At 48.7% G+C, this 25,719-nt stretch overlaps 1 long non-coding RNA gene across 6 annotated transcripts in view; it reads right to left on the bottom strand.

The window, feature by feature from the left end:
- Positions 1–8,009: 8,009 nt before the first annotated feature.
- Positions 8,010–25,719, bottom strand: part of LOC133773014 (uncharacterized) — a 28,525-nt gene continuing 10,815 nt past the window's right edge. For 3 of the 6 annotated variants that reach the window (XR_009867846.1, XR_009867845.1, XR_009867844.1), the window contains exon 5: positions 24,172–24,673. This is a non-coding gene — a long non-coding RNA (uncharacterized LOC133773014). Of the gene's footprint in view, positions 8,305–17,077; positions 17,942–24,171; positions 24,674–25,719 lie in introns of those variants that run through there. The other 3 variants (XR_009867849.1, XR_009867847.1, XR_009867848.1) reach the window with 3 other exon arrangements.

Consider the following 25,719-nt stretch of genomic DNA (forward strand, 5'->3'; position numbering starts at 1 on the left):
CTTTCTTTCTTTCTTTCTTTCTTTTTTTTAGATTGATTTATTTGAGGGGCCAGCGCTGTGGTGCAGCGGGTTAATGCCCTGGCCTGAAGCGCCGGCATCCCATATGGGCACCGGTTCTAGTACTGGCTGCTCCTCTTTGATCCAGCTCTCTGCTATGGCCTGGGATAGCAGTAGAAGATGGCCCAAGTCTTTGGGTCCCTGCACCCACATGGGAGACCCGGAAGAAGCTCCTGGCTCCTGGCTTCGGATTGGCACAACTCTGGCCGTTGCGGCCATCTGGGGAATGAACCAGTAGATGGAAGACCTCTCTCTCTGTCTTTACCTCTCTCTGTAACTCTGTCTTTAAAATTAAAAAAAAAAATCTTTTTTAAAAAACATTTATTTATTTGAGAAGTAGAGTTACAGACAGAGAGAGGGCGAGACAGAGAGAAAGGTCCTCCATCTGCTGGTTCACTCCCCAAATGGCCCCAATGGCTAGAGCTGAGCCGATCCGAAGCCAGGAGCCAGGAGCTTCTTCTAGGTCTCCCACATGGGTGCAGATGCCCAAGCATTTGGGCCATCCTCTGCTGCTTTCCCAGGCCATAGCAGAGAACTGGCTCACAAGTAGAGCAGCCGGGACATGAACCAGTGCCCATATGGGATGCCAGTGGTGGCTTTACCTGCTATGCCACAGTGCCAGCCGCAAAATCAGTTTCCTTTCTTTTTTCTTTTTTTTCTTTCTTCTTCTTCTTCTTCTTCTTTTTTTTTTTTTTTTTTTTTTTTTTGACAGGCAGAGTTAGACAGTGAGAAAGAGAGAGAGAGTGAAAGGTCTTCCTCCCGTTGGTTCACCCCCAAAATGGCCAGGACCAGGTGCTTCTCCTGGTCTCTCATGGGGTGCAGGGCCCAAGCACTTGGGCCATCCTCCACTGCCTTCCCGGGCCACAGCAGATAGCTGGCCTGGAAGAGGAAAACCAGGACAGAATCTGGTGCCCCAACCGGGAATAGAACCTGGGGTGCTGGCACCGCAGGCGGAGGATTAGCCTATTGAGATGCAGCACCGGCCCAGAATCAGTTTCTTAACATGAGAAATTTTGAGATGGGTGTTTGGCATAGTGGCTAAGACACCCATCCCATATCAGAGTGCCTGGGTTTGATTTCCAGCTCTGCTCCCAATTCCAGTATTTCTGCTAATGCAATCCTCTAGGAGGCATCAGGCCATGGCTCAAGTACTTAGGTTCCTCCCATCCCTGTTGGAGACCATAACTTTTTTTTTTTTTTTTTTGCTTTTTTGTTTTTTTTTTTTGACAGAGTGGACAGTGAGAGAGGTAGCGACAGAGAGAAAGTCTGTCTTCCTTTTCCGTTGGTTCACCCTCCAATGGCCGCTGTGGCTGGCGCACCGCGCTGATCTGAAGCCAGGAGCCAGGTGCTTATCCTGGTCTCCCCTGGGGTGCAGGGCCCAATCACTTGGGCCATCCTCCACTGCACTCCAGGCTATTTCCTGGGAAAGCAGTAGAAGATGGCCCAAGTCCTTGGGCCCCTGCACCCACGTTGGGGACCCAGAGGAAGCTCCTGGCTCCTGGCTTCAGATCAGCCCAGCTCTGGCCACTGTGGTCATTTGAGGAGTGAATCAGCAGATGGAAGACCTCTTTCTTTCTCTCTGCCCCTCTCTCTCTGCCTCTCTGTAACTCTGCCTTTCAAATAAATAATCTTAAAAAAAAAGTATAGTTGTGCATGTGTGCAGACATGTGTGTAAAAGGCTGGTCAAGGCAGAATTTTTGTGATGGTGGATGAGTTAAACAACCAAACTGGCTGTTAAAAAGGGGGAGCCTGTGTGAGTGTTGGGGTTTCCTAGCAAGGCCATACCTATTAAAGGGATGCAGGGAGAGTGGAGTGGTGACCTCCAGTACACACATTGCATAGATAAGGCGCCTCTTTTGTCAGCAGGGATATCTTCATTAGATGCCATGTTTGCACATGCCTAGAATGTTTGTGGGAGAATACAACAGAAATTTGGCAATGGTTGTTGCTTCTGGGGAAGGAGATTAAGGGTCTGTGTTTGATATACTTATTTTTTTTAACCATAGGTGTGTATTTTTTAAATCTAGAAAGAGTTGATTTAAACACACACAGAGTCACATGCTCACAAGGTACAGAATGTAGGAGTAGAAACCTAGACCCAATACCTAAAATACAGAGGACACACACATACAAAGTATCTGTTACTACAACACCCAAAACTTGTCCCGCGGGTGGCAAAGTATGAGGTGGATGACCGAGCAGACCAGAAGGCAACGTTGGCAGTTTTATTGAAACAGTAAAGAGACAAACCCCTACACCTGATAGAGCAGGTGGGCGTCTCAGGGGAGACCGAGAGCCCAGTGTGCACTGGGACTGAGGTTGTCATGGCGCAGAGTGTGGATCTTTGTTGCTGTTCCCCCTACACCCTTCCCAGGCTCTGGGCTTTCTGGGGCAGGGAACCCCTCCCAGGACATCTCAACAGTGCCCTTGGTGAAGGGCAGGTGGGACTGCCCAGGGAGGGGCTGAGACTCATCTAACAGGGTTGCAAGGCAATTACTTTAGGAATGGAATTCCCCTAAACAAATCTCTCCGGCCATTGTTGGCCAACAAGGTCCTTATCTATCAGAGAAGCAAATGATTGTTTTAGTCCAGTGATAATTAAAACGTATCAGGTCAGCTGGATCACTCCCTCAAGTCGGTGAATTCTTAGATACAGGAAGGGCAAGGACACCTTGGGCTAACGGAGATGGAAACAGACAAGGGGCTCGGTTCTGCTTCCAGGGCTTCTTTCTTCCTCCCACTGTGCATAATTTTATTTCTTAAAAAAAAAATCCTCATTTGCTTTGGCCGCTCTTACACACACAGGCTAGTATCTAGCTAGCTGCCTTAGCTTATCTACGTTAGAAATCTCACCCCAATGTCTTTCCACCTGCACCACCCCTCCGTTAGAAATCTCACCCCAATGTCTTTCCACCTGCACCACCCCTCCGGGGGTTGCTGCTCTGCACAGCAATAGACTCTTTTTTTTTTTTTTTTTGACAGGCAGAGTGGATAGTGAGAGAGAGAGAGACAGAGAGAAAGGTCTTCCTTTTTGCCGTTGGTTCACCCTCCAATGGCCGCTGCGGACGGCGCATCTCGCTGATCCGAAGCCAGGAGCCAGGTGCTTCTCCTGGTCTCCCATGCGGGTGCAGGGCCCAGGGACTTGGGCCATCCTCCACTGCCTTCCCGGGCCATAGCAGAGAGCTGGCCTGGAAGAGGGGCAACCGGGATAGAATCTGGCGCCCCAACCGGGACTAGAACCCGGTGTGCCGGCGCCGCAAGGAAGAGGATTAGCCTGTTGAGCCACGGCGCCAGCTAGCAATAGACTCTTATTCATGCTAAGACTCTTTTCCAAAAACCTGAAAATGGTGAAGACTCAGGCTTGAGAAGCAGGGAGAGAAATGAGGGAGACGACACAGGAGTGGAGTGTGGGACGCTACTGGCACCTTGGGCACTGCCAGCTGTAACCGTGGGGGTCTCAGCCTGGGCTGAGGGCCTGTGGGATGTCAGCCGCGTTGGCTGCAGTCACCAGATGCAGTCTTGTCAAGGTGCGGCGAAGTGGGCCTGGGCCTGGACCAGGGCCTCCCGAGGAGGGAGACGGAACTGAGATCCGGGGAGGAACTGCTCCAGTGCTGTGTGCAGGCGGAGCCCCTGCAGCTCCCAGCAGGGAGCGGAAAGGGAAGACTGTCCATCCTGTACAGCCAGCACTGAAGGGGCAAGTGACCCAGAGTGCACCAGAGGGTTCAGGTACATTACCAGTGTGCGTGAATCTACATGTAGGACTTGCTAGGCCACTGGGACACAAAGGGTTAACTTTTTTTTTTTTTTTAAGGATTTTATTTATTTGAAAGACAGAGGAGTTACAGAGAGAAGTAGAGCCAGAGAAAGAGAGGTCTTCCATTCCGCCGGTTCACTCTCCAAATGACCGCAATGGCCAGAGTTGAGCTGATCCAAAGCCAGAAACCAGGAGCTTCTTCCAGGTCTCCCACACGGGTACAGGGGCCCAAGGACTTGGGCCATGTTCTACTGCTTTCCCAGGCCATAGCAGAGAGCTGGATCGGAAGAGGAGCAGCTGGGACTAGAACCGGTGCCCATATGGGATAGTGGCGCTGCAGGCTGGGGCTTTAACCCAGTGCGCCATAGCACCAGCCCCAGGGTTAACTTCATACCCGGCACACTGGGCACCAATTAAAAACAACCCTGGGCCGGCGCCGCGGCTCACTAGGCTAATCCTCCGCCTTGCGGCGCCGGCACACCGGGTTCTAGTCCCGGTCGGGGCACCGATCCTGTCCCGGTTGCCCCTCTTCCAGGCCAGCTCTCTGCTGTGACTAGGGAGTGCAGTGGAGGATGGCCCAAGTCCTTGGGTCCTGCACCCCATGGGAGACCAGGATAAGCACCTGGCTCCTGCCATCGGAACAGCGCGGTGCGCCGGCCGCAGCGCGCTACCGCGGCGGCCATTGGAGGGTGAACCAACGGCAAAAGGAAGACCTTTCTCTCTGTCTCTCTCTCTCTCACTGTCCACTCTGCCTGTCAAAAAAAAAAAAAAAAAAAAAAACAACCCTGAAGATGTCACGATGGTATTTTACCATCTAAGATTCTGCTGGCTTTGGCTCTTAGAGCTGCCCACTTGCCCTGGACATAACCAACTAACAAGCTCAGACTCTGAATCAGAGTCTTCTGCTGTTCAAATCCCCCTTATCGCGGAGACGTGGGTCTCTGCAGGCCTGCATGGCCTCCTCCCAACAAACTGCATAAATAGGCCCCGGGGATGAATTTCTTTTCAGACCCCTGCTCACTGTCTGCTGTACTTTTTATCCCCCTCTTTTCTCTGCTATCCTGTTTTCCATAAAACTCTCCTGCCTCAACCAGTGACCTCTTGGCCTCATTGGTGCATAAAGCTCCAATAACCTAACACTACACAACACATAGTATAATACACATGCAATTTTTATAAAATACACAAATATACAATTTTCACGTGTCAGTTAAAAGAAAGACACTAGGGCCAGTGTTGTGCCTCAGTGGCTTAAGTCGCTGGCATCTCCTAAGAGAACCGGCTCAAGTCCTGGCTGCTCTGCTTCTGATCCAGCCCCCTACTAATGCTCTTGGGAAGACAGTGGAAGACGGCCCAAGCCAAGGCCCCTGCCACCCATGTGGGAGACCTGGATGGAGTTCTTGGCTCCTGGCTTTGGTCCGGCTCAGCCCTGGAAGTTGTGGCAATTTGGAGAGTGAACCGAGAGAGAGAGATGATCTCTTTTTCTCTCTGCTCTATCTATAACTCTGCTTTTAAAATAAATAAGTATTAGGCCGGCGCCGCGGCTCACTAGGCTAATCCTCCGCCTTGCGGCGCCGGCACACCGGGTTCTAGTCCCGGTCGGGGCACCGATCCTGTCCTGGTTGCCCCTCTTCCAGGCCAGCTCTCTGCTGTGGCCAGGGAGTGCAGTGGAGGATGGCCCAAGTTCTTGGGCCCTGCACCCCATGGGAGACCAGGAGAAGCACCTGGCTCCTGCCATCGGAACAGCGCAGTGCGCCGGCTGCAGCGCGCCTACCGCGGCGGCCATTGGAGGGTGAACCAACGGCAAAAGGAAGACCTTTCTCTCTATCTCTCTCTCACTGTCCACTCTGCCTGTCAAAAAATAAATAAATAAATAAATAAATAAATAAAATAAGTATTTAAGTAAGTAAATAAAAGAGGCTGAGGGATTGACATTGCGGCACAGTGGGTTAAGCCACCACCTGTGACACTGGCATCCCCTATTGGAGCACTGGTGTGAGTCCCAGCCACTCTGCTTCTGATCTGGTGCCCTTACATGTATCAAGGAAGGCAGTGGAAAGTGGGCCAAGTACCTGGTTCCCTACCACCCACGTGGGAGAACCGGATGTAGTTTCCAGCTCCTGGCTTTAGCCTGGCTCAGCCCCAACGTTAACAGTATTTGGGGAGTGAACCAGTGGATGGAAGATCTTGTACATGCTCTCTCTCTCTCTCTCTCTCTCTCTCTGGTTCTCCTTCTCTGTCAATCTGCCTTTCAGATAAACAAAATAAATCTTTCTGTAAAAGTCTGAGAGCAGGGTCGGGGCACTGAGGGTTGAATAACAGGTATCAAATGCGAGTTGGACAGAAGGAATATTTTCCAAGTGTTGCACAGCAGAGAGGGTGACGGTCGGTCACAATAAGCTATTATGTGTTTTCTGAGCAGATACAAGAGAGGAGCACCAGGGCTCCACTCACAAAGTAGTGATAAAGAGGGGGGATGCTGTTCACCCTGGTTAGCTCAGTGCATGTTGTCTACACATACAGAAGCAACACACTGTGCCCCACAAATATGTACAATTGCTATTATTTAAAAAAAAAAAAACTGCAGGAGCCAGTGCTGTGGTGTAGCAGATAAAGCCACTGCCTGTGGTGCTGGCATCCTATATGGGCACCAGTTCAGGACCTGGCTGCTCCACTTCTGATCCAGCCCTCTGCTATGGCCTGGGAAAGCAGTAGAAGATGGCTCAAGTCCTTGGGCCCCTCCTGCACATGTGTGGGAGACCAGGAAGAAGCTCCTGGCTTCAGATAAGTTCAGCTCCATCCATTGCAGCCACTTGGGGAGTGAACTAGGGGATGGAAGACCTCTCTCTAACTCTTTCAAATAAATAAATAAATCTTTCTTAAAAACTTCAACGTTTTTAAGAGCAAATAAAGCTCTCTTTTTTAGATTTATTTATTTATTTATTTTAAGATTTTTTATTTTATTTTTACAGGTAGAGTTACAGACAGTGAGAGGCAGAGGAAGAGAGAGAGAGAGGTCCTTCATCTGTTGATTCACTCTCCAAGTGGCCGCAACAGCTGGAGCCGTGCCAATCCGAAGCCAGGAGCCAGGAGATTCTTCCTGGTCTCCCATGTGGGTGCAGGGGTCCAAGGACTTGGGCCATCTTCCACTGTTTTTCCAGGCCACAGCAGAGAGCTGGATTGGAAGAGGACCAGGACTAGAACCGGCGCCCATATGGGATGCCAGCATCGCAGAGGATTAACCTACTGCACCATGGTGCTGGCCCTTAGATTTATTTATTTATTTGAAAGGCAGAGTGACAGAGAGAGAGAGAGAGAGAGAGAAGCAAGAAAGAGAGAGAGGTCTTCCATCCACTGGTTCACTCCCTAAATAGGTCAGGAGCCAGGATTTTCTTCCAAGTCTCCCACGTGGGTTCAGAGGCCCAAGCACTTGGGCCGTCTTCAGCTGCCTTCCCAGGCACATTAGCAGGGAGCTGGATCAGAAGTGGAGCAGCTGGGACTCCAACTGGCACCAATATGGGATTCCAGCACTGCAGGGGGTGGCTTTACCCAATATTGCACTTGCCCCGAAAGTAAATAAATATTTTTTAAAAATTTTTAAGAAAGAAAGAAAGAAGGAGGGAAGGGAGGGAGGGAGGGAGGGAGGGAAGGAGAAAGGGTGGGGGGAGGTGCGGGGGTTGGAACAGATGTAGTGGGAGCTGGAAAGGCTCCTACAGATTCCACCCCCAAACACGATTTTCCCTGACTGATGCCCACTCATCTTTCCCACTTGGAGTTCATAATTAGAAGTGAGAATAACAAGGGGGAGAGCAATGGAGTCAGTTAAAGCTGAAGTGTCCAAGGTGTTCAAAGCTATTGATAGAACTGAGAAAGTGAAGTTTCTTTTACGAATATTGAGGCTGTTCCTGTGATGTTAGGTATGTTGAAACCATTTTTGCATGTACCAAAATGCCTAGAGAAATATTGGAAGGAAATCCTACAGGTTCTACATAGCGCTTGTTAGAAGTACTGTTTTCATTAAATGAACCAGTAAATAAATGAAACACACCAAGATGTCCCCAGTGATGGTAACTAAATGGTAGGGCTTGGTTGGTTTTTCTATTTTTCTGTGTTTTTCAATTTTATATTCTATAAAGAAAAAAATCTTAATGAAGTACCAAAATGTTTTAGGATTTATTTATTTATTTGAAAAGCAGAGTTACAGGCAGGCAGAGGCAGAGAGAGAGAGAGAGGTCTTCCATACACTGGTTCACTCCCCAGATGGCTGCAACAGCTGGAGCTGGGCTGATCAGAAGCCAGGAGCCAGGAGCTTCTTCCGGGTCTCCCACATGGCTGCAGGGGCCCAAGGACTTTGGCCATCCTCTGCTGCTTTTCCAGGCACATCATCAGGGAGCTGGATCAGGAGTGGAGCAACTGAGACTTGAACCGGCGCCCATATGGGATGTCAGCACTGCAGGTGGGAGCTTTTACCCGCTACACCACAGGGTCGGCCCCTAAAACATCAAATCCTGAGTCACAATTTCTTTGCTATGAACCCATCAGGTTCAGAGTCCTCCAGCTTTGCCCAGATGGCAGGGGCTGTCAGGAAGTGCTGAAGGCCTAGGTCTTGGGCCTAGGGTGGGGTCCGATGAACAGGCATTTACTGCTACCTCCTACCTACTGCCAAGTCCACCGCCAGTCACAGGGCTGGGGTATGCTCTGGGTTGCAGTGGGTTCAGTGGTCTCCGGGTTGCTTGCCTCCCGTATCACAGTGCCTACTTCTCCACTTCAACCCAGCTTCCTGCTCATGCATCCTGGAGGCAGCAGATCATGGCTCAAATTCTTGGGCCACTGCCACCCACGTGGAAGACCCAGATGGCGATCTCAGCTCCTGGCTTCAGCCTGTCCCAGCCCAGAATGCTACAGGCATCTGGGGAGTCAACCAACAGATGGGAGATCTCTCTCTCTCTCTTTTCAAGTAGATGAAAATAAATAAAACCTCACAGGTCTTTTTAAAAAAAAATCTGCAAGGCTATTACCTCTGTTTCTGTATATACATATTTTGAAATTAGCAAATTTTTGCCTGCTAGGAGCTTCTCTGAGTTCTTCCCTGGGCACATCTACACATGGACTGTGAAGGCTGTGAGGAGGCGGAAATCCACTACTTCTTATGGAAAGTGATTGCCTGGGATTGATCCTTACGAGTTGCCTACATGTACCAGACTTGAGCTCTTGCTGTATTTGTCCAAATAAGATTTGAGCACAGAGAGCATGACTGCTATTAAGGAATATCGTTGCTAGCCGGCGCCGCAGCTCACTAGGCTAATCCTCCGCCTTGCGGCACCGGCACACCGGGTTCTAGTCCCGGTTGGGGCGCCAGATTCTGTCCCGGTTGCCCCTCTTCCAGGCCAGCTCTCTGCTATGGCCTGGGAGTGCAGTGGAGGATGGCCCAAGTCCTTGGGCCCTGCACCCGCATGGGAGACCGGGAGAAGCACCTGGCTCCTGCCATCGGAACAGCGCGGTGCAAACCTTGGCCAGTGGCAGGGGATGTCATGGGAAGTATGTGGTGGTGGGGGGAAGCCTTGATGCTGCACAATTTCAGTTACAGAAAATCCTTGATGGAGGCAGAAAGCTGTAATATAGAAAGTATTTGTCCAAAACTGTTTCATGCCATTGAACTAATCATCTATGAAACACGTGACAACCGGTGGTATTCTAACAAGAAGCTGGGTGCAAAGAGGATTATTTCTGACACCAAAATTTTGCAAGAAGTGTTGTAAAGTGATTGAAAAGGACTAGTGAGAGTTTTAGATCTCCTGTAATTTGAGCGGTTCGTGTCCCAGCTGTGCCACTTCCAATCCAGCACTTTGCTTGCTTATGGCCTGGGAAAACAGTGGAGGGTGGCCCAAGTGCTTGGGTTCCTGCACCCAAGTGGAAGACCTGGAAGAAACTCCTGGCTCCTGGCTTCGGATCGGCCCAGCTCTGGCTGTTATGGCCATCTGGGGAGTGAACCAGCAGATGGAAGACCTTTCTCTCTGTCTCTTTCTCTCTCTGCAGCTCTGCCTCTCAAGTAAATAAATAAAATCTTAAGAAAAAAAAAAGTGTCTAACTCTGGATCCTTGATGGAGGTGCCATACTTGCTGTGTGGAACAGCCCAGGAACGGTGTCAGTGTTTATGTTAGAGTACTTGCTCAAAGATACAACTTAGAGAAATTGAAGAAACTTATGGGATTTCTGATGTTTTCTTCAATCCATACGAGATGTGGGGACTCCTCCAGAGTTGTACACTGCCTTTTATGTAAATTAACCTATGGGAAGGACTAGCATCCTTTCAGGCAAGGGTCTGCCTGATTTTAATGTGGAATTTAGGTTTATGATCACAAATATTCATCTCTGTTGCCATTCTAGATCTATAAAAATTACTTTATATTTCAGAGATTTGATGATTTTCCTAAGTATGAAACGAAATCCTGAAACCCTGGAGGAAAAGATGACTGTTTGGGTACGCGGATATGAGCTGTACAACAATTCTACAACTCGCAGTGGCTGAAGGATGGTAACACTCCAGGAAAGAAGAACCGTTTTCCCTCTGAGTGAATGCCTCTGGGTTAAGCTTTGAGAAGAGGCCACTGATGGAAAAGCTCACGTAAGAGCCAGGTGGCTCATGGTCCCAACGAGCTTCAGAAAAGCAGAGTCAGACGAGCTGGTCTGGACCTGGGCCAGATGGATTTCCCAATATGGCTCTTGAACTGTTTTTACTGCCCCTGTCCTCTAGGCCTGTCTCTCCAAAGAAGGGGAGCTGAGGATAAGGCTGGGGGACTGGCTACTCCAAAGAGGAGGCACCCAGAGCTTATCGCCAAGTCTTAACAATCAGATGCATCAATTTCCCCTGGGGAAGAGGGAGTGGGAACAGAACTAAGTCTTTCTGGGGACAGAAGTTGCTCTCCCTTTGTGGAAATGTGAGAAGAAAGGAATAACCACCTCTTGCCAACACCATACACTTCTGCTGATAACACTTCCCTCAATAGTTCAATGAGAAGGGAAATCAAATATACCAGTTAACTAAAGACAACATACACAAAGAAGTAGAAATAGAAAATATACTTATTTTGTTTTGTTTTACTAGAAAGGCAGAGAGACAAAGAGAGCTCTTCCATTCTCTGATTCACTTCTCAAATGCCTGGAACAGCCAGGGCTGGGCCAGGTTGAAGCCCGGAGCTTGGAACTCAGTCTAGGTCTCCCATGTGGGTGGCAGAGACCCAAGCACTTGGGCCATCATCTGCTGCCTTCCAGGGTGTGCATCAGCAGGAAGCTGGATCGGAAGCAGAGGAGCGGGACTTGAACCAGGCACTCTGATATGAAGTCCAGGCATCCTAAGCAGCAACCTTACTGCTGTGCCAAATGCCCGCCCTTTTGAGAATATTTTTAAACAGCTTGTTAGATGCCCTGGAGATGCTGGGTGTACTACTGGGTGGTGTTGGTAATTATGTCTGCTATATTTTGATTAATTTTAGAGCATTAAATAAATAAAACATCCAGTCTTCAAACCAAAAAAAGAAACCCTAGAGAAATGTGTGTCAAGGACAAAAAAAATAGTAGGCCCTTGCACGGAAAGTGATTGTTTCCACATATATTACTGTTATTTTCTGACTCATTTCCCAGAAATGCCTCTCCACGTCCAAGCACAGACGTAGGCACTATTTGCAGACTATAGTCCAGGCCACAGGTACACATTCAAAACCAAGTTGGAACAATTCTCTCCGGGGTCATTTTAGTGAGGGCCAGAGCCACTTGGACCTGCAGCATATAAAATGCAGAAGCTATTGATCTGCTGTCACGTGGACTGGGACAAGGCCTGGGTTCAAGGAAAAGTAAACTCACATATAGGCTGGAACATAGACAAATGGCAGGAGAGCTTCTTGTTCTAACTTCAGTTTATCCCAGATGCTCATGTGCACCCCAGTCTAGAGCTGCCATCAGAGGCCTTGACTTCTTTCCATTATTTCCTCTCTTGCTTGAGCTAGTTGGAGCAGTTTCTGCCATTTACAGCTGAAGTACATGCCCAGTAAAGCTAAGGAGGCTAAGATGATAGAAAAGTGGCCATATATTCCTTTCTTTTTTTAAGATTTATTTATTTATTTGGAAGGTAGTTACAGAGAGAGAGAGAAGAAAGGAGGGAGGGAGGGAGGGAGGGAGGGAGAGAGGGAGGGAGGAAGAAGGAGAGAGAGAGAGATAGAGTCAGAGAGAATCTTCCACTCTCTAGTTCACTCCCCAAATGGCCACAATGGCTGGGACTGGGCCAAGGTGAAGCCAGGAGCCAGGAGCTTCCTCCAAGTCTCCCAGGTAAATGCAAGGGCCCAAGCACTTGGGCCATCCTCTGCTGTTTTCCCCGGCACTTTAGCAAAGAGTTGGATCAAAAGTGGAGCAGGGGCTAGCATTGTGGCATAACAGATAAGGCCGCCACCTGCAGTGCTGGCATCCCATATGGGCACTGGTTCGAGTCTTGGCTGCTCCTCTTCGGATACCGTTCTCTGCTATGGCCTGGGAAAGCAGTAGAAGATGGCCCAAGTCCTTGGGCCCCTGCACCCATGTGGGAGACCCAGAGGAAGCTCCTGGCTCCTGGCTTTGGATCAGCACAGCTCCAGCCATTGTGGCTAACTGGGGGGTGAACCAGTAGATGGACAATCTCTCTCTCCCTCTCTCTCCCTCTCTCTCTCTCTCTCTCTGCCTCTCCTTCTCTCTCTGTGTAGCTCTGACTTTCAAATAAATAAATCTTTAAAAAAAAAAAAAAAGTGGAGCAGCCAGGACTCGAACTGGCGCCCATATGGGACGCAGGCACTGCAGATGGTGGCTTAACCTTCTGCACCACATAGCAGGCCCCAAAGTGGTCATATCTTATGTTATGAAATTAATGAGCCTTGTGATTGAAGACAATCACTCCATCCTTCCACATGTCAGATTTCACACCGATCAAGTTGTTGTGGGAGTTCTGTGTCGGTGCTGTGGGAGAGGCAGAAGGAGCCTGGGGCTCCAGTTGCCCGGGTCTGTGTCTCATCGCAGAGAGACGTGGAAGGTCCTCCTTTTCCCTGGCTTCTTCAGGAGCAGCACAGCTCCCGCGTTCCAGCTCCTTGTGTTGCAGCTTCTCTGCGCTTGGCTCCTCTGCGCGTTGCGGCCTGCTGGGCCACAGCTCCCCTTCTCCGCCAGACCCCTCAAGGAGCACTGCTGCCTTTTGGGTTGCTGGCTCTCTTCTTGGCCAGGTTCTTCGTCTTGTCACCACATCCAACAAGGATGCTTATTGGAACAAGCAGAGAAAACTCTCCAGCAGCTGAGAGTGCCTGCCCCATAGGGGGCTCCCCGCCCTGAAGGGCTGCTCGTCCCAAGTTGCTTCTCAAGGCTGCCTGGCTCCAACATTTCCGTGTTTCTAAACCAGGAAGTTCTCCCTGATTGGTCAAGGTGTATACCAATGAGGTAATCTAGTGAACCAATCAGGGGATTGACACTGGAGTAGCCAGTTTTGCACAGAAGTTTGCAGAGTGCTCAGTCAGGTTCATTGGATCACATTGCATATGCCTCTCTCACCTCCCGCTCCTCAGAGCTCTTGGGGAGTTAGGTCATGTATGTATTTTTCTTTCTTATTTTTTCCTCTCCTTTCCAGGGGCCCCTGGAGAGAAGGAATTAAATTATATGATCTTTGAAGTATTCTAAATTTTTATGTACTTACTTTTTATTTATTTGAAAGGCATAAGGACACACACACACACACACACAGAGAAAGAGAAAGAGAGAGAGAGAGAGAGAGAGAGAGAGAGAGAGAGAGAGAGACTCTTCCATCTACCTTTCATCTACTGCTTTACTCCCCAAATGCCTACAACAACCAAGGCTAGGCCAGCCAAAGCTGGGAACCAGGGACTCCCCCGAAGGCTCCGATGTGGGTGACAGAGCAGAGCTCCAGTACTTGAGCCATCACCTGCTGTCTCCCAGGGTGTAGGTTGGCAGGAAGCTGGAACTGGAAGTGGGGCAGGATGTCAAAAGACCACCCCAGCAGGACTGCTAAATGTTAATCTACTTCCTCTGGCTTTCATGATTTCCAATGCAAATCCACAGCCATGAGACTCGGGTCTTCTCATAAGTAATGTGTAATTTTTCTTGGCTCTTTCAGGATTTGTCTTTTGTTTTGGGTTTCGAGCAGTTCTGCTGTGTCTAGGCTTGTGCTGTCTTTGGACCTCGCCTGTTTGGATTCCCTGACCATTCTGCTTCTGTACAGTTTTGCTTCATCAGCTTTAGGCACGTGAGACCCTGTATCTGCAAATATTTCTTCTGCTTTGCATTCTTTCTCCTCTCCTGCTGCTGCTCTCATGAGGCAACTGTTAGGCCTTTTGAGTATTTTCCCATAGACCATAAAGGCTCTGCACAGTTTTCTAATATTTTCTCTTTGCTGTGCAGAGTGGACCATTTCTATTGATCTGTCTTTAAGTGACCTGCTCTTTTCTCTGTCATCTTCATTCAGAATAATGTCCACCCACATACTAAACCTGGACCCTGGGGATAGGCAACCTTATATGGCAAAGGGATGGTGCAGCTGCGACTCTTAAATTAAGAGTCCTGAGTTAGGAAGATTGTTCTGGATGACCTGGGCCTGCACAATGTAATCACAAGAATCCTTACCCAAAGGAAACACGGACAAAAAAGCGGAGGTTGGAGTAATGCACTGTCTTTTAAAAAATTTTTAACACTTAATTTTTATTCTTGGTTTAGTTTTTTTTTTTTTTTAATTATTTATTTATTTTTTATTTTTGACAGGCAGAGTGGACAGTAGAGGGAGACAGAGAGAAAGGTCTTCCTTTTTGCTGTTGGTTCACCCTCCAATGGCCGCCGCGGTAGGCGCGCTGCGGCTGGCGCACCGCGCTGTTCCGATGGCAGGAGCCAGGTGCTTATCCTGGTCTCCCATGGGGTGCAGGGCCCAAGAACTTGGGCCATCCTCCACTGCACTCCCTGGCCACAGCAGAGAGCTGGCCTGGAAGAGGGGCAACCGGGACAGGATCGGTGCCCAGACCGGGACTAGAACCCGGTGTGCCGGCGCCGCACTGGTTTAGTTTTTAACAGATTTAATATAGTTCTAAGAGTATAATGATATTCCCTTCCTTCCTCCTAGGAGTGATACTCTTTCTTTCTTTCTTTCTTTCTTTCTTTTTTTTAAAAGATTTATTTATGTATTTGAAAGGCAGAGTTACAGAGAGGCAGAGAGACAGAGTTCTTCCATCCACTGGTTCACTCCCCAGTTGGTTGCAACGGTCGGAGCTGTGCCGATCCAAAGCCAGGAGCCAGGAGCTTCTTCCAGGTCTCCCACGTGAGAGCAGGGGCCCAAGCACTTGGGCCATCTTTTACTGCTTTCCCAGGCCATAGCAGAGAGCTGGATTGGAAGTGGAGCAGCTGGGATTTGAACTGGTGCCCATATGGGATGCCTGTACTGCAGGCATTAGTGCTACCCGCCGCGCCACAGTGTCAGCCCCTGCTTCACTTCTAATCTAGCTCCATGTTAATGTGCCTGGGAAAACATCAAGGGATGGCCCAAGTACTTGGGCCCCTGCCATCCATATGGGACACCTGAATGGAGTTCCGAGCTCCTAACTTCAGCCTGATCCACCTCTGGTATTTGCGGCCATTTGGGAGAATGACCCAGCAGATGGAAGATTCTCTTTCTCTCTCTCTCTCTGTCATTTTGCCTTTCAAATAAATTTTAAAAGAAAGAAAGGCAGAGAACACAGAGAGAGAAAGTATCTTTTTTTTTTTTAAAGCTTTTATTTATTGAAAGAGTTACAGAGAGAGGTAGAGATGGGAGGGGGGTTCTTCCATCTGGTGGTTCTGATCCGAAGCAAGGAGCCAGGAGCCAGGAGTTTCTTTGCCAGGAGCTTCTTCTGGGTCTCCCACATTGGGCCATCCTCTGCTGCTTTCCCAGGCACGTTAACAAGGAGCTGGATCGGAAGTGGAGCAGCCAGGACTCTAACCGGCGCCTATATGGGATGCTGACACCACAGGCTGGGGCTTTAACCCACTGTGCCACAGCACCGGCTCCAAGGAAGAATCTTTCATATACTGTTTCACTACCCAAATACCTGCAACAGCCAGGGCCGGGCCAGGCCAAGGCCAGGGGCCAGGAACTCCATTTTGTTTCTCCGAGTACTTGAGCAATCCCCTGCTGCTTCCCAGGGTACGCATCGGCCAGAAGCCAGCCTGGGAACTGAGCCGTGACTCAAACCTAGGGACTCTCAGCGTCTTAACTGCAGACCCTCCCCTGGGAGGATGGAAAGCACCGCGAGCCAAGGAATGCAGGCAGCCTCCAGAGGCTGGAAAAGGCAAGGAAATCATTCTGTCCCGGGATTTCCAAAAGAAGCCTGCCGCCGTGTTGATTTTAGGTCTGTAAGAAGCATTTCAAGGGTGGGCATTCAGCCTAGCGATCCAGATGCTGGTTAGGACACTTGCATCCTGTATCAGAGTGCCTAGGTTCGATTCCTGACCCTGGCTCCTGACAACAGTTTCCTGCTAATGCAAACTCTGGGAGGCGATGGTGGCAGCTCAAATAATTGGGCTTATGCCACCCACGTAGAAGACCTGGATATACTCCCAGCTCTTGGCTTTGGCCTGCACCTAGGGTGGGCATTTAGGTGGTGAACCAGGAGCAGTTGGGAGTTCTGTCTGTGTCTCACGCTGTCTCTCCCTGTGTGTCTTCTTCCTTTCAAATATATAATGAAAATTTTTGAAAAGTCTCCATGGTATATAGCAATAAACACTTGTTGCTAAGCAAAATCAGGGGCGGGCATCTGGTGCTGCAGTTAAGACACACTCGGGATGTTCACATCCCACACTGGTGCCATCCCTTCTTCCAGTGCCAGCTGATGCATTCCCTGGCAGCCAGCAGCTGATGGCTCAGGTACGAGTCCCTGCCACCCACATGGAGATACAGATGGAGTTCTGGGCCACTGGCTTTGTCTTGGTCTAGTCCTGGCTGTTGTGGGCATTTGGGGAGTGAATCAGTGGATGGAAGATCTTAATCTCCTTCTCTCTCTCTACCTTTCAAATCAAATAAAAATAAATTAGTCTGACCCTCAGAACCATAACAGAATTTATTTAAGTCACTGAATTTCTTCTCATTTGTTACAGTGGCTATAGGAGTAATTTAATAGTGAATCCATGACATATTTTGGTTGCTATGTTTTTCATTTTTTAAATTAAATTTAATTTTTAAAAAATATTTTATTTATTTATATGAGAGGTAGAGTTACAGATAGTGAGAGGGAGAGACAGAGAGAAAAGTCTTCCTTCTGTTGGTTTATTCCCCAAATGGACACAACAGCCGGAGCTATGCTGATCCGAAGCCAGGAGCCAGGAGCTTCTTCCCAGTCTACCACGTGAGTGCAGGGATTCAAGGTCTTGGGCCATCTTCTACTGCTTTCCCAGGCCACAGAAGAGAGCTGGACTGGAAGAGGGGCAGTTGAGACCAGAACTGGTGCCCATATGGGATGCCAGTGCAGGTGGAGGATTAACCTACTACACCATGGTGCTGGCCCCGGTTGCTTTGTTTTTCAATTTTAAAATTTCCATTTGGTTCTTCTTTGTTTCCTGTTTCCTCATTGAGATTTTCATTCATTCCAAGAGTACTCACACTTTCGGCATTTCTTTAACAGTGGCTTTATAATTCAGTCTCAGCACTGGCGTCTGTTGATTGTTTTTTCCTGTGTAAATGGGGATCTCCTGGTCCTTCATATGCCAAGTACTTTGGGGTTGTATCCTGGACATTGAGACGCTTTGCTAGTAGACAGCCTGTTTGGCTGTGACCTCCTGTGGGTTGTGTTCTCCAGACCAGTTCCCTTCAGAGCCTTTGCAGTGCTCTCGGGACCTGCGGCAGACGCGTGCCTCCTAGTGGCGGGTCGGGGACCTGCATGGTGAGCGATGCCCTTCATCCTCCAGGGCATACGGTTTAGGTCAGCTCCATGCATATTCAACAGGAAAGCCATCCCAGGAGCCCATAAAACTTGATGGGGTCTGCTTCTGGAACCCCTCCTCTCCATCCTGGTGCTTTCTGCTTCTCTGGGCAACAACACAGGGCTTTACTGACAGGCTCTGCCATTCGCTTCTCGTGCTCACACCTGGGTCCTAGAGGCAGGAGCAGACAGAGGAAAGGCAATGGAGGGTCCCCGTTCACCCTCGGACTGCCATTCTGATCAAGAAGTTTCCCCTGCCTCGAGTTTCTGTCTCCTGTGGACCCCCAGTGCCCCTCCTGCCATGGATCACTTCCAGGCTGGGCGTAAAATAACAGAGAAACGAAAACCATGAGGGATCTCCTGCACTCTCTCTGCTGTTTTAGGGGCCTCTTTTCCTCACCTGGAACAGTCTTGAGCCCTGAGGGGCTCCTCTTGGAGTTCTGTCTGTGCAGTTTCCCACTTCCAGGTTTGTGGGTTGCCTTGCATTCAGGCCAATAGATTCCAAAGGGAAAAAATGTTAAATTCTCCAGCGGTTTGGAACTTTGGATTCTGGACGGCTTCCACATCCACCTGCCACTGTGGCCTCTTTGGAGCCCTTGCAGCTCTGTTCCACGCGGTCTTGCCAGCGTCACTCAGTGCCAGTGAGGATGTGGAGCACGCCCCCCGCCCCTACGCTGTAGGACGGAACCTGCACCTCACAACTTCTCCATCTGTTTTCATTGCCATTCAGTGCCATATAATCTCTTCTTTTCAAATATTTGTTTGTTTGAAAGCCAGAGTCACAGAGAGAGAGAGAGAAACAGAGATCTTGGTTTACTCCCTAAATTGCCACAACAGCCTGATCAGGGCCAGGCCGAAGCTCGGAGCCTGGAACTCCCACATGGGTGCAGGGGCCCAAGTACATGGGCCATCTTCTGCTGCCTTGCAGGGCACACGAACAGGGAGCTGGATTGGAAGTGCAGCAACCCGGCCTCCTCCCAGTGCGCGTATGGGATGATGGTGTCACAGGTTGTGGCTTAACTGGCTGTGCCACAATGCCAGCCCCAGTGCCAAATATTTTTTAAACTCCATTTTGATTTCTTTGTCAGTTACTAAGAGGTATGTGTCTTAACTTCCACACAGAAGTACTTTCAGGTTATATTTTTGTTACTACTTACTAGCATGGTGGCATACTTGTCAGAAAACATAATTTTTTAAAAGATTTATTTATTTATTTGAAAGGCAGAGTTACAGAGAGGCAGAGAGAGAAAGGGAAAGAGAGGGAGAGAGAGAGAGAGAGAGATCTTCCATCTACTGGTTCACTCCCCAAATGACTGCAACAGGCAGAGCTGGGCTGATCTGCAGTCATGAGGCCAGGAGCCTCTCTCGAGTCTTCCATATGGGTGCAGGGGCCCAAGCACTTGGGCCATCTTCTGATTTCCCAAGCCCCAGCGGAGAGCTGGATTGGAAGTGGAGCAGCCAGGTCTTGAACCGGTGCCCATACAGGATGCCAGCACTGTAGGTGGTGGCTCCACCCACTATGCGACAGTGCCAGCCCCCAAGAACATAATTCTTGAGACCAACTTTAGGCTCAGCATATGGAGAATTTTTGTAATTGCTGTGTATGTGATTGGCAGTGTGTGTTAGGGGTAGTGCTCTCTATATATTAGATTAATTTTTGGAAACTGTACATCTTAAATCTTCTATTTCCTACTGATTTTTCTCTGAGTATTTTCTCCAAATTACTGAAAGAAATCTTTTTTTATAAATCTCCCACTATGATTGTGAATTTATTTATTTCTCCTCTGTTATTGTTTCTATTTTTATTTATTATTTGAGAGGTGCAGAGAGACATACACAGATAACTCCATCTGCTGGCTTACTCCCCAATGCCCGTAGTGGCCAGGGTTGGGGTGGGGCTCACACTGGGAGCTGGGAACTCAATACAGGTCTCCTACATGGGAGGCGGAGATCAAACACTTGAGCCATCAGCTGCTACTTCACAAGGTGCACATTAACAGGAGGCTGGAATGGGAAGTGGAGCTGGGACTGGAACCCAGGCACCCTGATTATGGGATTTGGGTGTTCCTGGTGGCAAATTAGCTACTCGCCAAACACCTACCCCCACACCTAACATTAATAAAGCTACACCAGCTTAATTTTCTTAGTGTTTGTGTGATATAGCTTACTCTTTAGTTTATATATGTGTATTTATTTATTTACTTGAAAGGCAGGTGATGGAGAGAGGGAGAGACAGAAAGCTCTATCTACTGGTTCACTCCCCTAACAGTCACAACGGCTGGGGCTGGCCAGGGCTGGGGAGCTGGGAACTCAATACAAGTTTCCTACATGGGTGGCAGGGGCCCAAGTACCTGAGTGGTCACCCAAGGGCTTCCCACACTTGGAAGCCGGGTAGAAAGTGGAGCATCTGTGACCTGCACTAGCGTTCTGCTGTGGGATGCTGGCAGTGCAATAGGCCACAGTGCTGCCCCTGATCTTTCAATGCTACTGCCTCTACTTTCACATACTTAAAATTTCTGCTACAAAGAGCATATATTTAGCTTTAGCTTTTTTTTGTTTTTAAGTAATTTGGATTACCTTTGTTGAAACAATTTAGTCTCTTTACATTCATTATAATTACTGATCACATAAGATTTCTTGGACATCAGTTCTAGTCCTGGCCCCTCTTCTTCCAATCCAGCTTTCTGCTATGGCCAGGGAGGGCAGTAGAAGATGGCCCAAGTGCTTGGGCCCCTGCATACATGTGGGAGACCTGGAGGAAGCTCCTGGCTCCTGGCTTCAGATTGGCTCAGCTCCAGCCATTGTGGTCATTTGAGGAGACAGTGAACCAGTGGATGGAAGACCTCTCTTTCTGTCTCCCTCTTACTGTCTGTAACTCTACCTCTCAATTAAATAAATAAAATCTTAAAAAAAAAAGATTTAAGCTTGTCTTACTATGCTTTCTATTTGCACCACTGTTTTTGCCTTTTTTCTCATATTACTTTTCTTTTTTTTTTACTAACTTCATTCAAACCCTCCCCCTAGCACCTTGGCAGGTGCGCATCATTCCAGCAGTTATTTAGACGTTTCTAAATATCTTGGACAGCCCAAGGGGTTTAGAACATGTTTATTCCCCTTTACTTCTCCTCCACTTCTACACTGGAAGGTGTCCCAGACAGAAAGGGAACACGGGAGCTTGCTCTGGGGGAGGGAGGAGGCGCAATCCCAAATCGCAGGAGTGTGGGCACAGCCTGGGGACGGCAAACACTGAGACCCAGACGGAGGAGGAGTGAGGTCAGGCTGTGCTGTCCACACACGGGATGGAGGATGCGTGTGAAGAGACAGGAGCGCGCCTGGAGGAGGTAGCACAGACACAGGTGAAGAACGCAGGACCACAGCCAAACTCTGAAGTATTAACAGAGATCAAAATGGCTGCTTGCCTCCCCAACAAGATAACATGAGAAATCGTTCACACATGCGCCTAGGAAAATTTTCCCTTCCAGGTCTTCCCTGAGCCTCCCCACTGCCAGTGCAACCCTCCTGGACTTTCTGGTTCTCTTCTCCACTCACTCACTGTGCCCTCTGCAAGCCGCATTTTGTTGTGAGCCAGGTTCTCTCCAGCATCAAATTGTTCTTAGAATATTCATCTCTGGCCAGTGCTGCAGCTCACTTGGCTAATCCTCTGCCTGTGGCGCCGGCACCCCGGGTTCTAGACCTGGTTGGGGCACCAGATTCTGTCCCAGTTGCTCCTCTTCCAGTCCAGCTCTCTGCTGTGGCCTGGGAAGGCAGTGGAGGATGGCTCAGGTCCTTGGGCCCTGCACCTGCATGGGAGACCAGGAGGAGGCACCTGGCTCCTGGCTTTGGATCAGCGCAGTGCGCTGGCCGCAACATACTGGCTCTAGCGGCCACTTGTGGGGTGAACTAGCGGAAAAAGGAAGACCTTTCTCTCTGTTTCTCTCTCTCACTGTCTAACTCTGCCTGTCAAAAAAAAAAAAAAAAAGAACATTCAACTCACTCCCTCGTAAAATACCCTTTACTGAACAAAAGTCAGCTCCTCACATCCAGCTGAGACACTGAGGCTGGTAGAGGCCATTAGACAGGACACCACTGCTGAAGGGAAGGGAACTGATCATGCTAATATAAATGGGTTGGGTGCCAACCTCTCCTTAAATATGGGGAAGGGCAAGTTTGACCCTTTGCCTTAGAGTGGAAGAAAAAATCCCACCAAACAGGGGCTTGTGTTCCAGTGAATTAAAATCTTGCTCTATTTGCGCAACAGCAGAACCTGAGGCCAAAAATCCAGAAGGAGATAAATAACAAAAATCAAAGTGACTTTGATTAGATATCAAAGCCACGTAGGCCTGTCAAAACAAACTAGAACATTTGGGAAATGTGAACTTAGAAACCGAAAGTCCTAAGGGCTTCCTTTCTAGTCATGGGATCAACCAAAGTCTACATTTTGATTGTGAGATGTTTACTTTAAACGTGTTGTTTCCTGTCCTTATTTTTAAGAGTCGAATGACCAGAAATTTTTCTACTGCTTTCTCACAGAAAAAAGAAATATACCAAAAAAATGTATTTTACTTGAATGTGAGTCAAGTAATTTTTTCATGAAGAGTCTGATTTTTTGAGAGTCTGTAAAAAATCTGAAGGGCTGATATGGTGGTTCAGGGGTTAAGCTTCTGCTTGCAACGTCAGCATCCCATATCAGAGAGCGGTTGAGTCTGAGCTGCCCCACTTCTGATCCAGCTCCCTGCTAATACACACAGGAAGGCAGCAGAAGATGGCCCAAGTATCAGGAGGGAGTTCTGAGCTCCTGGCTTTGGCCTGGCCCAGACCCGGCCATTATTTATTTGAGAGGAAGAGTTACAGAGAGAGGGAGAGACAGAGAGAGAGGTCTTTCACCTGCTGGTTTACTCCCCAGATGGCTGCAACAGCTGAAGCTGGGCCCATCGAAAGCCAGGAGCTTCTTCCAGGTCTCCCAAACACTTGGGCCATCTTCCACTGCTTTCCCAGGCCGTTAGCAGGGGGCTGGTTCCCAAATGGAGCAGCCAGGACTCGAATTGGTGCCCATATAGGGAACTGGCACCCATATGGGATGCTGGCGCCACAGGCAGATGCTTAACTTAATACGCCACAGCACTGGCTCATTTAAAATGTTTGTTTATGTCAAAGTAATTATTAAAAATGTTCGAAGAAGTGGAAATGACCTAACACTCATCAGTTGTCGAGTAGATGTCATGGTTTGACCAGGGTATGACTTCTGAACTCATGCAGACATTTAATCCTCAAAGTGATAAGTTAATGGTGCTAAGAGTGGAATTTAATCCAATTATGATGTTTTGGGGGTGAGCCTATTGAGAGGCCTGTAGGTCACTGGGGTACGCTCTCTGGAGGTAGTTCTCTCTAGGGGGTTGGGTTGGTTATAAAAGCTGAGTTGGGCCTCACGTCTCTGCTTTCTGGTTTCTCATGTGACTGTTCTTGCCCACACCCCTCCAGTGCCATCCTCCGGGCTCCCCAGATGGTCAAACCAGGCCTGCCTTATCTTGGACTGTGAGCCTTGAAAACCATGAGCCACAATAAACTCCCTCCACTGAGTAGCTCATCTTGAGTATTTTATCACAGTGACGAAAAGCTAATAGAGTGGATAAACACACTGTAGACAGCTTTACGATATAATGCCGTGTAGAAGTTAAAATGAGGTTGGGTGTTTGGCCCAGCAGTTGAGTCCCTGCTGGGGACAGCTGTATCCATATTGGAGTGCCTGGTTCAAGTTCCAGCTCCTCTTCTGACAGAAGCAACAGGCGATGGTTCAAGTCCTTAGGTCCCTGCTACCCACTTGAGACTGGATTGAGTTCCAGGCTCCTGGCTTTGGCTGGCTCAGCCCTGGTGTTGTAAGCATTTGGGGATGAACTAGTGGATGGGCGATCTCTGTCTCTCTATCTCTCTGCCTTTCAAGCAAAATGAACAATAAATAAATACAAATTGAAAAAGAAATTAAAATGAATGAACTACATCTGTACATATATATATGTATATATATGTGTGTGTGTGTGTGTGTGTATGAAATCAAAACAATGTTGAATACAAAAAACGTTTTAAGAGGTTAGGAATAGTACAATACCATTCAGGTAGATAACATACATGTGGGGTTGGCGTTTTAGTGTAGTGGGTAAAGCTGCCACCTGCAGTGCTGGCATTCCATATGGCACCAGTTCATGTACCAGCTGCTCCACTTCTGATCCAGCTCCCTGCTAATGGCTTGGGAAAAGCAGCAGAAGATGGCCCAAGTATTTGGGCCCCTGCCACCCATGTGAGAGACCTGGAAGAAGCTCCTGGCTCCTGGCTTTACCGTGGCTCAGCCCCGGCTGTTGTGGTCATCTGGAGGGTGAACTAGCAGCTGGACGATCTTTCTGTCTCTCCTTCTCTCTATATAACTCTTTCAAATTAACAAATAAATCTTAAATACACATACCAATAATATGGTATTGAATCTGGATATTAACACATAGAATAAAAGTACAAAAATATGAATGGAAATGGTAAACAACTTCTAGTTCTCCTGGTCTGGACTCATGAGAGAGCGTGTGGTTCATCCATTTGCCTTTCTGCTGAAAGGTAAGGCTATAGGTGCAATAAGACACATAGATTTCTTTTTTTACAGTTGAAGAAAGTATCGCTATTTATAGACAAAGAGTGAGAGCTGGATCTTTTCTGCACACACACACTGGTCTAACAGCCACACTGCCAGAGGAAACGAGCTCCTCATCTGTCCCCCACAGCCCCATCCTGTGGTTGAAGCCATGGCAGGCCCTCTCTCCTCCTCTCCAGCACACACAGGGGTTCAGAGTGGTGGCTTCCCAGGAGAGCCCTAATGCAGTTTGTCTGTTTCATGATGTGTGCATGTCTTTTCCAACATCTCATTCTGGAGAAAAAAAAAAAAAAAAAAAAACAGCCCAGTTGTTAACGGTCAGGGGCACATGCCCTGCACTGGTATCCGCTTCTGGCCTACTAGGGAGTAGTGATGGGGATCTTCTGGTTGGGAGCGATTCAGTGACAGGAGCAGGGTGGCCAGAGCTGGAGCCACTGTCTGCACGGCTGCCCCGGCATCAGTGTAAGGGCACAGCTGACATTGCCAGTCTCTGAGATAGAGGAGGGAGAACTCTCCTTCTAGGTTTAGATAGATCGGTGTGTCAAAAATTAAAAAATAAAAATAATCCACATATCAGCAGTTCAAACAATAACAAATTTCAATTTTCTCCCAACTGGACCACTCATCATAGCAGTCACAGTCTAGATCTTTCCAGAAGGGAGAGCCCACATCACTCCTCTGACAGCTCTGGGTTAGGCCCTAGAAGCATCCGCTGCTCCCACCTTGGCTATGTGGGCAACTTTCCTCAAGGGCAGTGGGAAGACCGAGGCCTTTAAGGAAGTGGTCTCCACCTGCAGGGCAGCCCTGGAAAGGCTGTGCAGTTTGAGTCACAAAAAGGGAGAGATTGAAAGTGGCTCTGGGGGCTGACGTTGTGGTGTAGTGGGTAAAGCCACCTCCTGCAGTGCCAGCATCCCATATAGGCACCGGTTCAAGTCCTGGCTGTTCCTCTTCCGATCCAGCTCTCTGCTGTGGCCTGGGAAAGCAGTAGAAGATGGCCCAAGTCCTTGGGCCCCTGCACCCACGTTGGGGACCCAGAGGAAGCTCCTGGCTCCTGGCTTCGGATCAGCCCAGCTATGGCCATGGTGGTCAATTGGAGAGTAAACCAGCAGATGGAAGACCCCTCTCTGCCTCTCCCTCTCTCTCTGTGTAACTCTGCCTTTGAAATAAATAAATAAATAAATCTTTTTTAAGATTTGTTTAAGTTACAGAGAAGCAGAGGCAGAGAGAGGTCTTCCATCTGCTAGTTTACTCCCCAATTGGCCACCATGGCCAGAGCTGGGCTGATCCGAAGCCAGGAACCAGGAGCTTCTGGGTCTCTG

The sequence above is a fragment of the Lepus europaeus genome, chromosome 13 (assembly GCF_033115175.1).
Source record: "Lepus europaeus isolate LE1 chromosome 13, mLepTim1.pri, whole genome shotgun sequence".
NCBI classification, from domain to species: Eukaryota; Metazoa; Chordata; class Mammalia; order Lagomorpha; family Leporidae; genus Lepus; species Lepus europaeus.